This window comes from Aegilops tauschii, chromosome 7 (genome assembly GCF_002575655.3).
Source record: "Aegilops tauschii subsp. strangulata cultivar AL8/78 chromosome 7, Aet v6.0, whole genome shotgun sequence".
Lineage (NCBI taxonomy): Eukaryota > Viridiplantae > Streptophyta > Magnoliopsida > Poales > Poaceae > Aegilops > Aegilops tauschii.
Genome location: NC_053041.3, coordinates 583,650,461 through 583,662,927, shown reverse-complemented (window position 1 = coordinate 583,662,927; position 12,467 = coordinate 583,650,461). Strand labels below are relative to the sequence as shown.

General features: G+C 41.7%; 1 long non-coding RNA gene across 1 annotated transcript; it reads left to right on the top strand.

Annotated features, from left to right (window-relative positions):
- The first annotated feature begins 1,296 nt into the window (after nucleotides 1–1,296).
- Nucleotides 1,297–6,957, top strand: LOC141027816 (uncharacterized). Its single transcript, XR_012189761.1, has 3 exons — nucleotides 1,297–1,911; nucleotides 3,251–3,364; nucleotides 5,536–6,957. It is a non-coding gene; the product is annotated as an uncharacterized lncRNA (long non-coding RNA).
- The last annotated feature ends 5,510 nt before the right edge of the window (nucleotides 6,958–12,467 follow it).

Sequence of the window (12,467 nt, the reverse complement as noted above, 5' to 3'; positions counted from 1 at the left end):
CACATATTTGGCATGTTGTGGACGGTTTACCTCTCTTAACTAAGAAATTTATATTACCAAAAATAGTTGATTTCATTCATCAAGGAAAAGCAAACAAAATCAACCAAAAGGATAGGCATCCCTTCATCCGTCCCTCTTATTATTCCCTCTCCCGGCCTTACGCCGATTAACATTACCCAGAGTTCATAACGTCACCAACAGTTTCTGGACACATACACAGGCTGATTGATCTTTGCGGCCGGCTGGAACACACAAGCACACACGTACAATACACCAAAATCGTTCCTTTAATACCTCCCTGAAATCCAGTAGATTTAATTTAAATACCCAGCCCTCCCTCCTTTTGCCTCGGTGTGGATTGCTTTCCTTATTATCTATCCCCCGTCTCAATTCCTTTTCCTTCCTTATTATTTCCCTTGCCGCACAAATTTGCTTCGGCGTGGAAGGCCTTCCTTATTAGTATCCCCCGTCTCAAATCCTTTTCTTTCCTTATTATTTATCTAGCTGCACGTTGCAATGTCGGCTGAAATCATATATAAATTAGGAGGATGAGATATAAAGTGGCGAGGTGGGATTAATCAAAACACTCGGCTAGCTAAGTTGGTGGCGGATTAATTACAGGAGAGGGAGGTTGCGAGTTCGAAATCCTGCAGTGGCAAATATATTCTATAACGGCCTTTTACCCCTTTTGTGGGCCGCCTTCGTTGGGCTAGACTCGCTATAGGACGCGGCTAGACGAACGACTTCATGGGCCAGCCTCGTTGGGCTCATATCGGCCTATGTTAGTGCGATCTTAAGGCATAAGGAGAACGCAAGCCATTAGATTAAAGTAAGTACGTAACCTCTACGGGCACGGACTGCTGGTTTGATTAACAAAAAAGAGACGGTTCCCGAATTAGTACCACCTTGTGTATATGTTTTAATATCAAACTGAAAACGTAAATTCACAGGAAGAAAGCGTATTGTGACGGTGAACCCGACAAAGTCGATCCGTGCTTTATTATTTAAAAAATTAATTATTATTAGGGATATATATAGATTATATTTATATATATATATATATATATATATATATATATATATATATATATATATATATATATATATATATAAAGTCTATTAGTAACCCAGGGTGAAGAATTACTCATGCCTCACCCGGGTCGAACGGCCGCACCCAACCGAGACCCTGGCTCCATCGCAATCGCTCTACACGGCTCAAGCCGCACCGCTGTCCGGTCAAGTTTTTTTTTGAAGGCGACGGTTAACCCACTCTTCCCGTCGATCAAAAGTAAAAAAAGAAAAAAGAAAAGAAGAATGGATAACCCCGGCATTTTGGATCTAACCGGCGAGCAGTTTTTCGGAGGCGAGCGGCGGGAGGTTTCGACGGCGAGCTGCCGGCAGCTGCTGCTGGACACGGATGCGTGTGGCACTGGTGGTGCCCCGTTTGCCGGAGGCAGCACCGAGGCGAGCGGCTGGTGCTGCAAGAGGCTTCACGGCGGGTGGCGGCCTCTTCGGCGGCGACAGTGTGGCGACCCGCCTCCATCCCCCGCTCCCTTCCTTGCCCGTGGCGATGGACGAGGACCATGGCCCGACCTCCTTCTCCATAACCCGCACCCGTGCTCCCCTATTTTTGCCACTGGACTCTCGTCGCCACGGCGGCGGCGGCCCCTGCCTCCACTCCACGCTCCTCTTCTCTTCGTCGCGCACGGCGGCAGAAGGAGGGGTTCTGATGGGAGCAAGGCTTGCGACCCCTCCGTCACAACTGCTCCGGAGCCCGGACAAAGCCGAGGCCGTCTCTGTGAACTCTCCAGCGAGCTGACCATTGCCCTCCTCCATCTAAGATGCAAGGTAGCAGCAGCAACACAGGTTCCATGGCCTCTGTCGCATAGCTGCCACCCAAGCCGTCCCCAGGTTCTCTCTCTCTCTCTCGATGCTTGTCTGTATCTTCTTATTAGTCACTTTGCTACTGCATTTAGATTAATTAGCATATTATATAGGAAGAGAAGTGTGCACCAAGCCTCATCAGTGAAGTGATAAAGAATTGCAATCATATCTGACTACCTTAGACATTTACTTACTTACTTGCTAGGTTCATGCTTCGGCTGTGCTTTCTTGTATAAGGTTGTTCCCAGTAAGGAAACATCTACTGTATATTCAGGATCTAGGAGAATGTTTTCTCACTCAAGTTCAGGTTGGGTTGTTGATTAAATATCAGGCTGCTGAGGCGGGGGTAGACAGACCCAGGGGGGCCTTCTAACTCCCTCCTTTAATCTCCTATTGCTCTCCCCATCATTTGCCAAACATGCCATATATGAGGTGCTCTGTTTGATGGTAGCCTGAACCTGAAGCAAAACCAGAACCATTGGTATTCCGAATGTTAGGAGTGTTGTTTGAATGCTCTTCGGTTTATTAGTCCCAAATTTTGGTTTGCATCAGCCGCTTCAGGAGATGGCCATGGTGCGCCACAAAATTAGCTTGATCTTAAGATAGTACGAGTAGGCATACTCCCTAGCTCCTAGTGTAGCAGGCTGTACTATGCAGCTATCTAATTGGAATTCGGAACTATTGTCTTTGGTTGTTCCAACAAATCAGGGATTCAGTATAAAGCTTATGGGTGTTTTTCTGTATTCGAGTTTGCTCTCCTTAGTACAGGGATAGCTTTGCCTCCAAAATATATAGTGATAACTTTACAAACCAATGAAAAAAAATTGTTTGCTCAAAGTTCCACCATTATCCTGTTCAAACTGTAATATTTAGATGACATGAATCGTGATCTAAGAGTTCAGTTCAGATTTAAGGCGTGGAGAAAAATAATAATCAAATAGACTTATGACCATCGCCGTGTTCACTTTGTTTTGGTTTCAGCTAGCCTGATGTCTCTGCGTAAATACTGAATTAGCTGCCTGAAACTTTCTTCATAACATGAAAATTTATGAAGGGCTACCAGGTCATCTATAACTGGATTAAGGAAGTGCTGAGTTAGCTCGAACAGTCTCCACATATATTACTGGATAAATAAGAAATTGTATGAAGTAATAACTTCAAAAAGGAAATCCCAGTGCACTTTTACTTATCACTTGCTATGACCATAGTAATACAATCAGTATCGCCCCCTCTCCATCAATTTATATGAGCATGTGTCTTATTCTCCCATCCAATATATCTGCTCGAATTATGTGTTTATTTGCTGTTTTCATATAGAACTTCTGTTCTTGTATAATATTTTAACATCACTGGCAATCATTGTTAGGGTACGGTGGTGGTTGGCATTATGTTTGATGCGGGCTGCATCTACTCCCACGACAACAGTCAGCAACTAGGTGTTCACCATCGGAGTTCTTCAGTATCGCCCCCTCTCCGTCATGTATGTGTAGTTTACTCTCCCATGCCAAGTATCTGCTTGAATTAAGTTAGATTCAGTAAGAAAATTGGTTAGCTATATTTGGATGGATTGTGTCCCCAAGTGCAGAGCTGAAACATTATGTATTTTATTTTGGTCTCGTCCCCAAATATATTTGTTTTGGGCATAGCTATCCTACAAGCTTAGTACTCGGGCTGTCATAATTTCTTTTGCGTAGTTTGTATGTGCTTAATCAGATATCTTATTACTTTTGTTCATAGATAGAGTCATTTATTGAACCATCAAACAGAGCACCTCATCTATGGCCTGTTTGATGGTGGCCTGAAGAAAAACAAGAACCATTGGTATTCGGATTGGTTAGGAGTGTGGCTCGATTCATCTTCATTTTAATAGTCCCAAATTTGATTGCATCAGCCGCTTCAGGAGATGTTCATGTGCGCCACAAAATTAGCTTGATCTGACGATAGTACGAGGCTACCAGCCAGCTACTCTATAGCTCCCAGTGTAGCTGGCTGGACTATGCAGCTATTTATTTGGCGTTCAGAACTAGTGCCTTTGGTAGTTCCAGCAAATTGGGGATTCAGTAGCGCTCTTCCGTTTTCGAGTTTGCTCTCGTTAGTACAGGGATAACATTGCCTCCAAAATATATAGTGATAGCTCTACGACCGAAGAAAAAAAAATTGTTGGCTGAAGGTTCTACAATTGTCCTGTCCAAACTGTAATATTTAGATAACATGAATTCTGATCCCAGAGTTCAGTTTTGATTTTCAGGAGTGCAAAATAACTGTAATATCTGCTTGAATTAAGTTAGATTCTATAAGAAATATAGTTTCCTGAATTTGGATGGATTACGTCCCCAAATGCAGAGCTGAAGCATTTTGTATACTATTTTGATCTCGTCCCCGGATATATGGCGTTTTGGGCATAGCTCTCCGACAAGCTTAGTACTGAGACTGTCATATTTTTTTTCCCAGTTGTATGTGCTTAGTCAGAGTTTTTTCTTGTTTTTGTTCATAAATAGTGTCATTTCTAATTTAACTTTACTCGACATGTACATGTCAATTCATAGTTTATGACTATGGTTATACATTCATATTACTTTGCGCCCATCTCCTTATAATAAGAAAATGCTATTGTTTCCATCCTCCATTGATTACGGGAGGAAGAGTGTTCAGCGTTGTCATATACCACACACGTGATGTCTTAAAAAGCTTGATACAGTGCATGATTGAGGGGGGAAGAGGGGGGGGGGAGTATTAGTACCATTTCACAGAACCAAACCTACCCTAGGGCCCTTTATAAACTCTTTTGTAAATTCTCTAGTTTAGAGCTCCTTCTCTTTGCGGTTACTCTATAACCTTTTCCTCAGTCATGGGGAGAGAAGGAATAGGGTGAGACTCCAGCATTTAATTGTAAATTGTGATTCATGAGTTAATACATGTCAGCAGGATTGTACGAATCTTTCCTACTGTCTTTGATGCTTCAAAAAAAAAGGTTTGATTTCTCAATAAATGAAACTGTAGATTTAGGTGACCGAAAAGAGTAGGTTTTGTCCCCAAAAATCAATCTTCAGTGACTTCGGGCTTCCTGTGATGGTTTATTTTGACTACTAGCTTGTTTTAATCTAGACTAGATAGACTGATGGCATGCATCTCCATTACTGATTGAAATTCCCGGCTACAGACTAGTTTGTATGATTCCTTTTCTTATGTTCCTTGAAAAAGAAAATGTTGTGTACAAATTTGGGTATGAGTTTAAATTATCATGACAAGCTTTTAGCTCATAATCTTACAGAATTTTTATTAGTATACGAAGAGGAAATCAGAAGTTTAAGGTTCCCTTTGTTCTTGTATAATCTGCTCATTTTGATCATTTGCATATTTATATTAGTTTTTGCTCTGTTTGGTTTACTGCATCATTCAGATAATCCACGAATGTTATATGTTCTTGCGTGTTGGCGCCTTGGCGGCCTCTACCTGTTTGTTGGTATACTTCTCACAGCGGAGTATGTTTTTTCAAGTGTCTATTCAAGTGGATGACTGCTAATATACAAGGGATAGAATGTACAGTATTTTATTTCAAACTGGAGTGGATTTCTGGAATATGTCTTCTTATTTTATTGTTTGGCGGGTGCAAGTAATGTTAGATTCAAATTTTGGGACCTTCCTTTACAGTAGCAAAATTCAGGATTGGCGAGAAGAAAAGTGAACATAAAGGCTTCAGATCTATTAATAGGATACGATGTTGCTTCCAACCCATGGATATGAATGTTCCGGTCGCCGGAGAGATTGTTGGACAGATGAAGTTGATGAGAAATCTTTGCCCCCCTGCAAATTAAGCAGCTTGAAGACCAAGCTGAAACCTGTACGATGGCACTGAAGTTGCGCCTCCAAATCTCTTTGCATCTTGATGTAATTAGCCCAGTAGTATTCAGTTCTGTAGTAATGATTTGTGATTTTTCCTGCTGCTGGTTACCGAGTGCCAAGTGGCATTTAGTTTCTCCAATGGAATTTCATTTGTACTCGTATGGATGATTTTTATTACGTGAGATATTTTGTGGAATCATCAGTTTTTTTTTCTACATGGAATATATTTATTTGGCTTTGTTATTCCTGGGCCATGTCGTTGTTATTCCATGCAGTGTGATTTAAAGGCCACCAGGTTAGTTCTTGTCTTGCTCTCAAATTCTGTACATTAATGCCTCTCACGGGCCTGATTATCACCTTTTAAGAGGTTCCAATAATCTGTACGTTGGCTACAGATTTTTCTTACGTCATGGTTGTCCAAATGCCTCCTGTACAGATTTTTCTCACGCCATGGACGTCCAAATGCCTCATGTATGCTATTTTATACGGGTCATAAAATTACTTAAGAGAAAATACAATATAGGAATGCAGGCTTCTTATATCATATAAAGAAAATTATGAACACCTCCGCATTCATTGCCGTAACTATCTTTCGTTTTTATAGCATGATTTTGGTGCACGTTTCATGGACATGACGTAACTTACAAGCATGCATTCCGTAAGATTACGTGTTTCTCTTTGTGCGATGGGAGACCAGTCTCTTTTCTCCCCACTGTAATCTTACCTTAAGTATTTTCTTTCTCACGCTTTCAAGTCTTGCCGGTGAGATTGGACTGGGGTGAGGAATAAGAATTCCTCACCCTGGGTGACAAATAGCGCGACCCTGGATTGACTATTCGTCACCCTGGGTGAGGAATAGTTATTCTTCACTCCCTTCTATTTTACCACCAATGATTTTACGTTCCGTAAGTTTTGTCTTATTTTTGACATAAAAAGAGGCCGTAAGAAAATATATAATCACCGTCAAAAATATTTTATGTAATATAAATTACAAACGTAAAAACATAGTGTAAAATATACATAAACTTCTAATTTTCTTGTCTTATGACCTATATTTTTTTCTCATATACCAATTTTTACGTAGTGAATCAATAGGAATGTAACTATTTGAATTCCAAATGTAATTTAATTATGAAGTGATCGTAAGATTACCTCGGGTGAAGAATAACTTATTCTGCACCCTGGGTGATGAATAGCATTAATATATATTTTTTGTCTTATTTTTGACATAAAAAGAGGCCGTAAGAATATATATATATATATATATATATATGTATATATATATAGAGAGAGAGAGTAACACTATTCTAATCCAGGTTAGAATAACTATTCGGATCACAACCCCCTATATAGGGCCCAATAGGGCCCTCCCGAACTTCCCAAAACAAAAAGAACACCCCGTCTTATCTCCCTAGATCCCCCGCTGCCGCGGCGACCTCCCAGATCCTCGCCACCGCGCCCAAGCAGCCCCGTGCCCGCCCCGCCACATCCCTGCGTCGTCGCCTGCGCACCACCGCCGCCGCGACCCACCTTCCTGCACCGCCAACTTCTCACCAACGCCGCCACCGGGATCCACACACCTCCACGCGTCGCTGGCACCTGTGCTCGCACGTGTCGTCGTTCCTGAGCTAGTGCGCCGCCATAGCCATTCCTGAGTTCGCCCGCCGCCGCCGTTCCCGAGCTCGCGCCCCGCCTCTTTCCACCACTCGCCTCTCTTGGATGATGCCGGCGCTCCAACCTCCCTCCCCCAAGCGAGTCGCCATACATCACCGTGGATCCCCATGGCGAACCACGCCGAGACCCTGATCTGGACTTCCAGCTCCTCCCACCTCACCATGGGTTGGCCCCGTATCCCGCCTCCTTTCTCGGGTCACCTGCGCACCGGGCGCCGTGCGCCACCCCCGCAGTCTGCCTTCTCCCATGCACCGCCTCTGAGCTGGTCATCGCGCGCCGTCCGAGCTTCCAGCCTCGTCCCTCCGCCGTCTGACGCCTCCGCAGGTCGCCTTAGTCATCCCTTGTACAGGTCGTTGTCGATGATGCTGTTCTCAGCCCCTCCTACCTCATCCACTCCATGCTCCCCTTGGTTCCTCTGCATCTCTCGTGCGCAGCCACGACTTGTCCTCTAATGGTTAGCGTACGACAGTGGTTGTTAATGGAAAATTAGACCCACCTGTGCTACTGTTGTTGTTGGTCGTCAGGTTGGCCGTGCCCAAATCCAACGAGGAGCAGTAGTAGTAGCAGGTACCAGAGGAGATCAAAGTATGTGCTGTGGCGAGGAGTGTTGTTTGCAAAATTTCCGTTGGCCTTTGATACGTCTCCGTCGTATCTATAATTTTTTATTGTTTCATGCCCATATTATACAACTTTTACATACTTTTGGCAACTTTTTATATGATTTATTGGACTAACCTATTGATCCAGTGCCCAGTGCCAGTTCCTGTTTTTTGCATGTTTTTTGTATCACAAAGTATCCATATCAAACAAAGTCCAAATGCAATAAAATTTTACGGAGAATTATTTTGGAATATATGTGATTTTTGGGAGTTTGAATCACCGCAATCAGAGGCCCACACAACCCACAAGACACCAGGGCGCGCCAGAGGCCCCTGGCGTGTGGTGGTGGGTTGTGCCCTCCTCGAACGTCGGTTGGAGCTCTACTTCGGGCGCAAGGAAGTTTATATCCGAAAAAAAATCGTGTTAAAATATCAGCGCAATCGAAGTTACGGATCTCCCGGAATATAAGAAACGGTTTTCGGCCAGATCTGGGGAACGCGTAACAGAAGAGAACAGAGAGGGAGATCCAATCTCGGAGGGGCTCCCGCCCCTCCGCCGCCATAGGAGACCATGGACCAGAGGCAGAATTCTCCTCCCCATCTAGGGGGAGGCCAAGGAAGAATAAGAAGTAGGGGGGCTCTCTCCCCCTCGCTTCCGGTGGCGCCGGAGTGCCGCCGGGGCAACGATCGGGACGACGATCTGCATCAATAATCTTGCTACCGTCAACACAAACTTTCCCCCCTCTATGCAGCGGTGTAACACCTCTTCTCCCCGCTGTAATCTCTACTTAAACATGGTACTCAACTCCGTATATTATTTCCCAATGATCTATGGTTATCCTATGATGTTTGAGTAGATCCGTTTTGTCCTGTGGGTTAACCGTGATCTTGTTGGTATGATTGTATATTTTATTTATGGTGTTGTCCTACGGTGCCCTCCATTCTCGCGCAAACGTGAGGGCCCCCCGCTGTAGGGTGTTGCAATATGTTCATGGTTCGCTTATGGTGGGTTGCAAGAGTGACAGAAGCTTAAACCCGAGTAGGTGGGCTATGGCATATGGGATAAAGAGGACTTGATACTTAATGCTATGGTTGGGTTTCATGACCTTAATGATCTTTAGTAGTTGCGTATGCTTGCTAGAATTCCAATCATAAGTGCATATGATCCAAGTAGAGAAAGTATGTTAGCTCATGCCTCTCCCTCATATAGAATTGCAAGAATGATTACTGGTACTTGTTATCGATTGCCTAGGGACAAATAACTTTCTTGTTGACAAAAACCCTTTTACTAAACACCTAACTTTTATTATCTTGCAAAATACTTCTCGTTTTATTCTCGCAAAGTACTCGTAGTTTTATTATTGCAAACTAGTTTCATAGTTGTTCTAGGTAAAGCAGACGTCAAGTGTGCGTAGAGTTGTATCGGTGGTCGATAGAACTTGAGGGAATATTTGTTCTACCTTTAGCTCCTCATTGGGTTCGACACTCTTATTTATCGAAGAAGGCTACAAACGATCCCCTATACTTGTGGGTTATCAAGACCTTTTTCTGGCGCTGTTGCCGGGAGCAATAGCGTGGGGTGAATATTCTCGTGTGTGCTTGTTTGCTTTATCACTAAGTAGTTTTTATTTCCTGTTCTAAGTTGTTCTCTATCTTTAGTTATGGATATGGAACACAAAACACCAAAAAAATAGTGGTACTTGCTACTCACGAGATGGGGAACCTCCTAAAACCCTCGATGCTTGTTATGTGAAAAATATTATGCACTTCTTTAATAATCCTGAGAAAACCCCATTCAACATGATAATGGGAGTAACGTTGGATCAACATGAATACTTTAGGGATTATCGCTTGACACAAAAAGGGAAACTTTTATGGGATCAAATTTATATGTTGCATTGGTATGCTCGGGATTTATGCTTGAGATATGATTTTACTTGTTGCTCTAGGATGAATGCTCCACACCTTCCCTTTTCATGCAAATTTAATGATAATGAAAGCTTGGCTTCTTATGCTAATGGTATATATGATTATTATGATGTGGAACGAATAGAAGAATTTGTTGCTTTTAAGGATGCTTATGAAATTGAATCTTTGTTTGAAAAATATGAAGCTTTTGATGATGATGTTTATAGACCTGAAAATTTTGCCATCCTTAAATATTGCTATGATAATTATAAATATAATTCCGATATTGATGAATTTATTGAGAAAGTCTCCACTGTCCAAGAAGAGACTAATAATTTGCCGGAGTCTATGGAAGAAGGAATTGATGAAACTGTGAGCTCATTGGATGAAAAAGATGATGAGGAGAGTGAAGAACAAAAGGAGGAAGAGCGGATTAGCTACCCGTGCCCACCTTCTAATGAGAGTAACTCTTCAACTCATACATTATTTAATTTCCCTTCGTTCTTACCGAAGGATGAATGCCATGATAATTGCTATGATCCCGTTGATTCGTTTGAAATATCCCTTTTTGATGATGCTTGCTATGCTTGTGGCCAAGATGCCAATATGAATGATGCTTATGGAGATGAACTTGCTACTGTTCCTTATGTTAAAAATGAAATTTTTGCTATTGCACCCACATATGATAGTCCTATTATCTTTTTGAATTCTCCCGACTACACTATATCGGAGAAGTTTGCACTTATTAAGGATTACGTTGATGGGTTGCCTTTTACCGTTGCACATAATGATTTTGATGAATATAATAGGCATGTGCTTGCTGCTCCTACTTGCAATTATTATGAGAGAGGAACTACATCTCCACCTCTCTATGTTTCCAACACGATAAAATTGCAAGAAACTGCTTATGCTATGTATTGGCCTTTACTTGATGTGCATGAATTGTTCTTGTATGACATGCCGATGCATAGGAAGAGAGTTAGACTTCGTCATTGCTTGATATATGTTGCTTTGTGCTCACTACTAAATGCCAAATCATTGTTAATTAAAATTGGCTTTGATATACCTTGGGATCCGGGTGGATCCATTACTTGAGCACTGTATGCCTAGCTTAATGGCTTTAAAGAAAGCAATGCCAGGGAGACAACTCGGAAGTTTTAGAGAGTCATTTATTTCTATTGAGTGCTTTTATAAAGTTTAAAAACAAAAAAAAATATAGAAGGGAACTTAAAACTTCACAAAAAGAAAAGTGAAAGTGAGAAGGACGAGCACCGTGGAAGCGGGAGCTAGCCTTGAACTTTGTTCATGCCCTTGGAAACTTTGTGAATCTTAATTACAGAAAATTTTCAAAAAAAATAATTATCCCCTTGTACAATTCCATTGTATTATAAAAATAATGTGCCAAGATTTGCCTTTAGGATGTTTAAATTGCTTGTTGGTTTGTGCGGTGCAAAACAGAAACTTTGGCTGTAGTGTGCGATTTTACATTTTTTACTGGAATATCAAACGGTTCTGAAACCTTTTGCACTGTCTTGCTATACGAAATTTTTATTTTTCCTATTTTTTCAGAATTTTTTAAGTTACAGAAGTATGGTGGATGTTCAAATCTTTACAGACTGTCCTGTTTTTACAGATTGTTGTTATAGCTTCATTATTTGCATATGTTTGAATTCTTGTTAAAGCCTCCTTGACTTGAGGCCATAGAATTGTGATAGCATACAGTGGGTAATGTTTTTTATAATTATACAATAATGTTTTGGCAGTACATGATGGGATTTCATTGCCATATTCACTAACCCCGCCACTAAAAGTTCGGTTAAGTTTTGTGTGGATGAAGTGTTCGAAGATCGAGGAGGTCTCGATGTGAGGAGAAGGAAGAGAGGCAAGAGCTCAAGCTTGGGGATGCCCAAGGCACCCCAAGTAAATATTCAAGGAGACTCAAGCATCTAAGCTTGGGGATGCCCCGAAAGGCATCCCATCTTTCTTCAACAAGTATCGGTATGTTTTCAGATTCGTTTCATTCACGTGATATGTGTAAATCTTGGAGCGTCTTTTGCATTTAGTTTTCATTTTTCTTTTATGCTCCATGCTGGTATGAGATAGTCCATGGTTGATTTATAGAATGCTCATTGCACTTCACTTATATCTTTTGACTATGGCTTTATAGAATGCTTCATGTGCTTCACTTATATCGTTTGAAGTTTGGATTGCCTGTTTCTCTTCACATAGAATACCATTGTTTGAAGAATGCTCTTTTGCTTCACTTATATTTATTAGAGCATGGTCTTTTGTAGACAGAATTAAACTCTCATGCTTCACTTAGATCTATTTAGAGACTCAACAGGAATTGGTCAATTGCATGGTTAGTCATAAAATCCTACATAAAACTTGTGGATCACTGAATATGATATGTTTGATTCCTTACAATAGTTTTGCGATATAGAGATGGAATATGTGGGAGGTACTAGTAAACGGTTGTGGTTAGTAGGAATATTGGTGTTAAGGTTTGTGATTCCCGAAGCATGCACATATAGTCTCTCGTTATTCTATGAAGTTGGA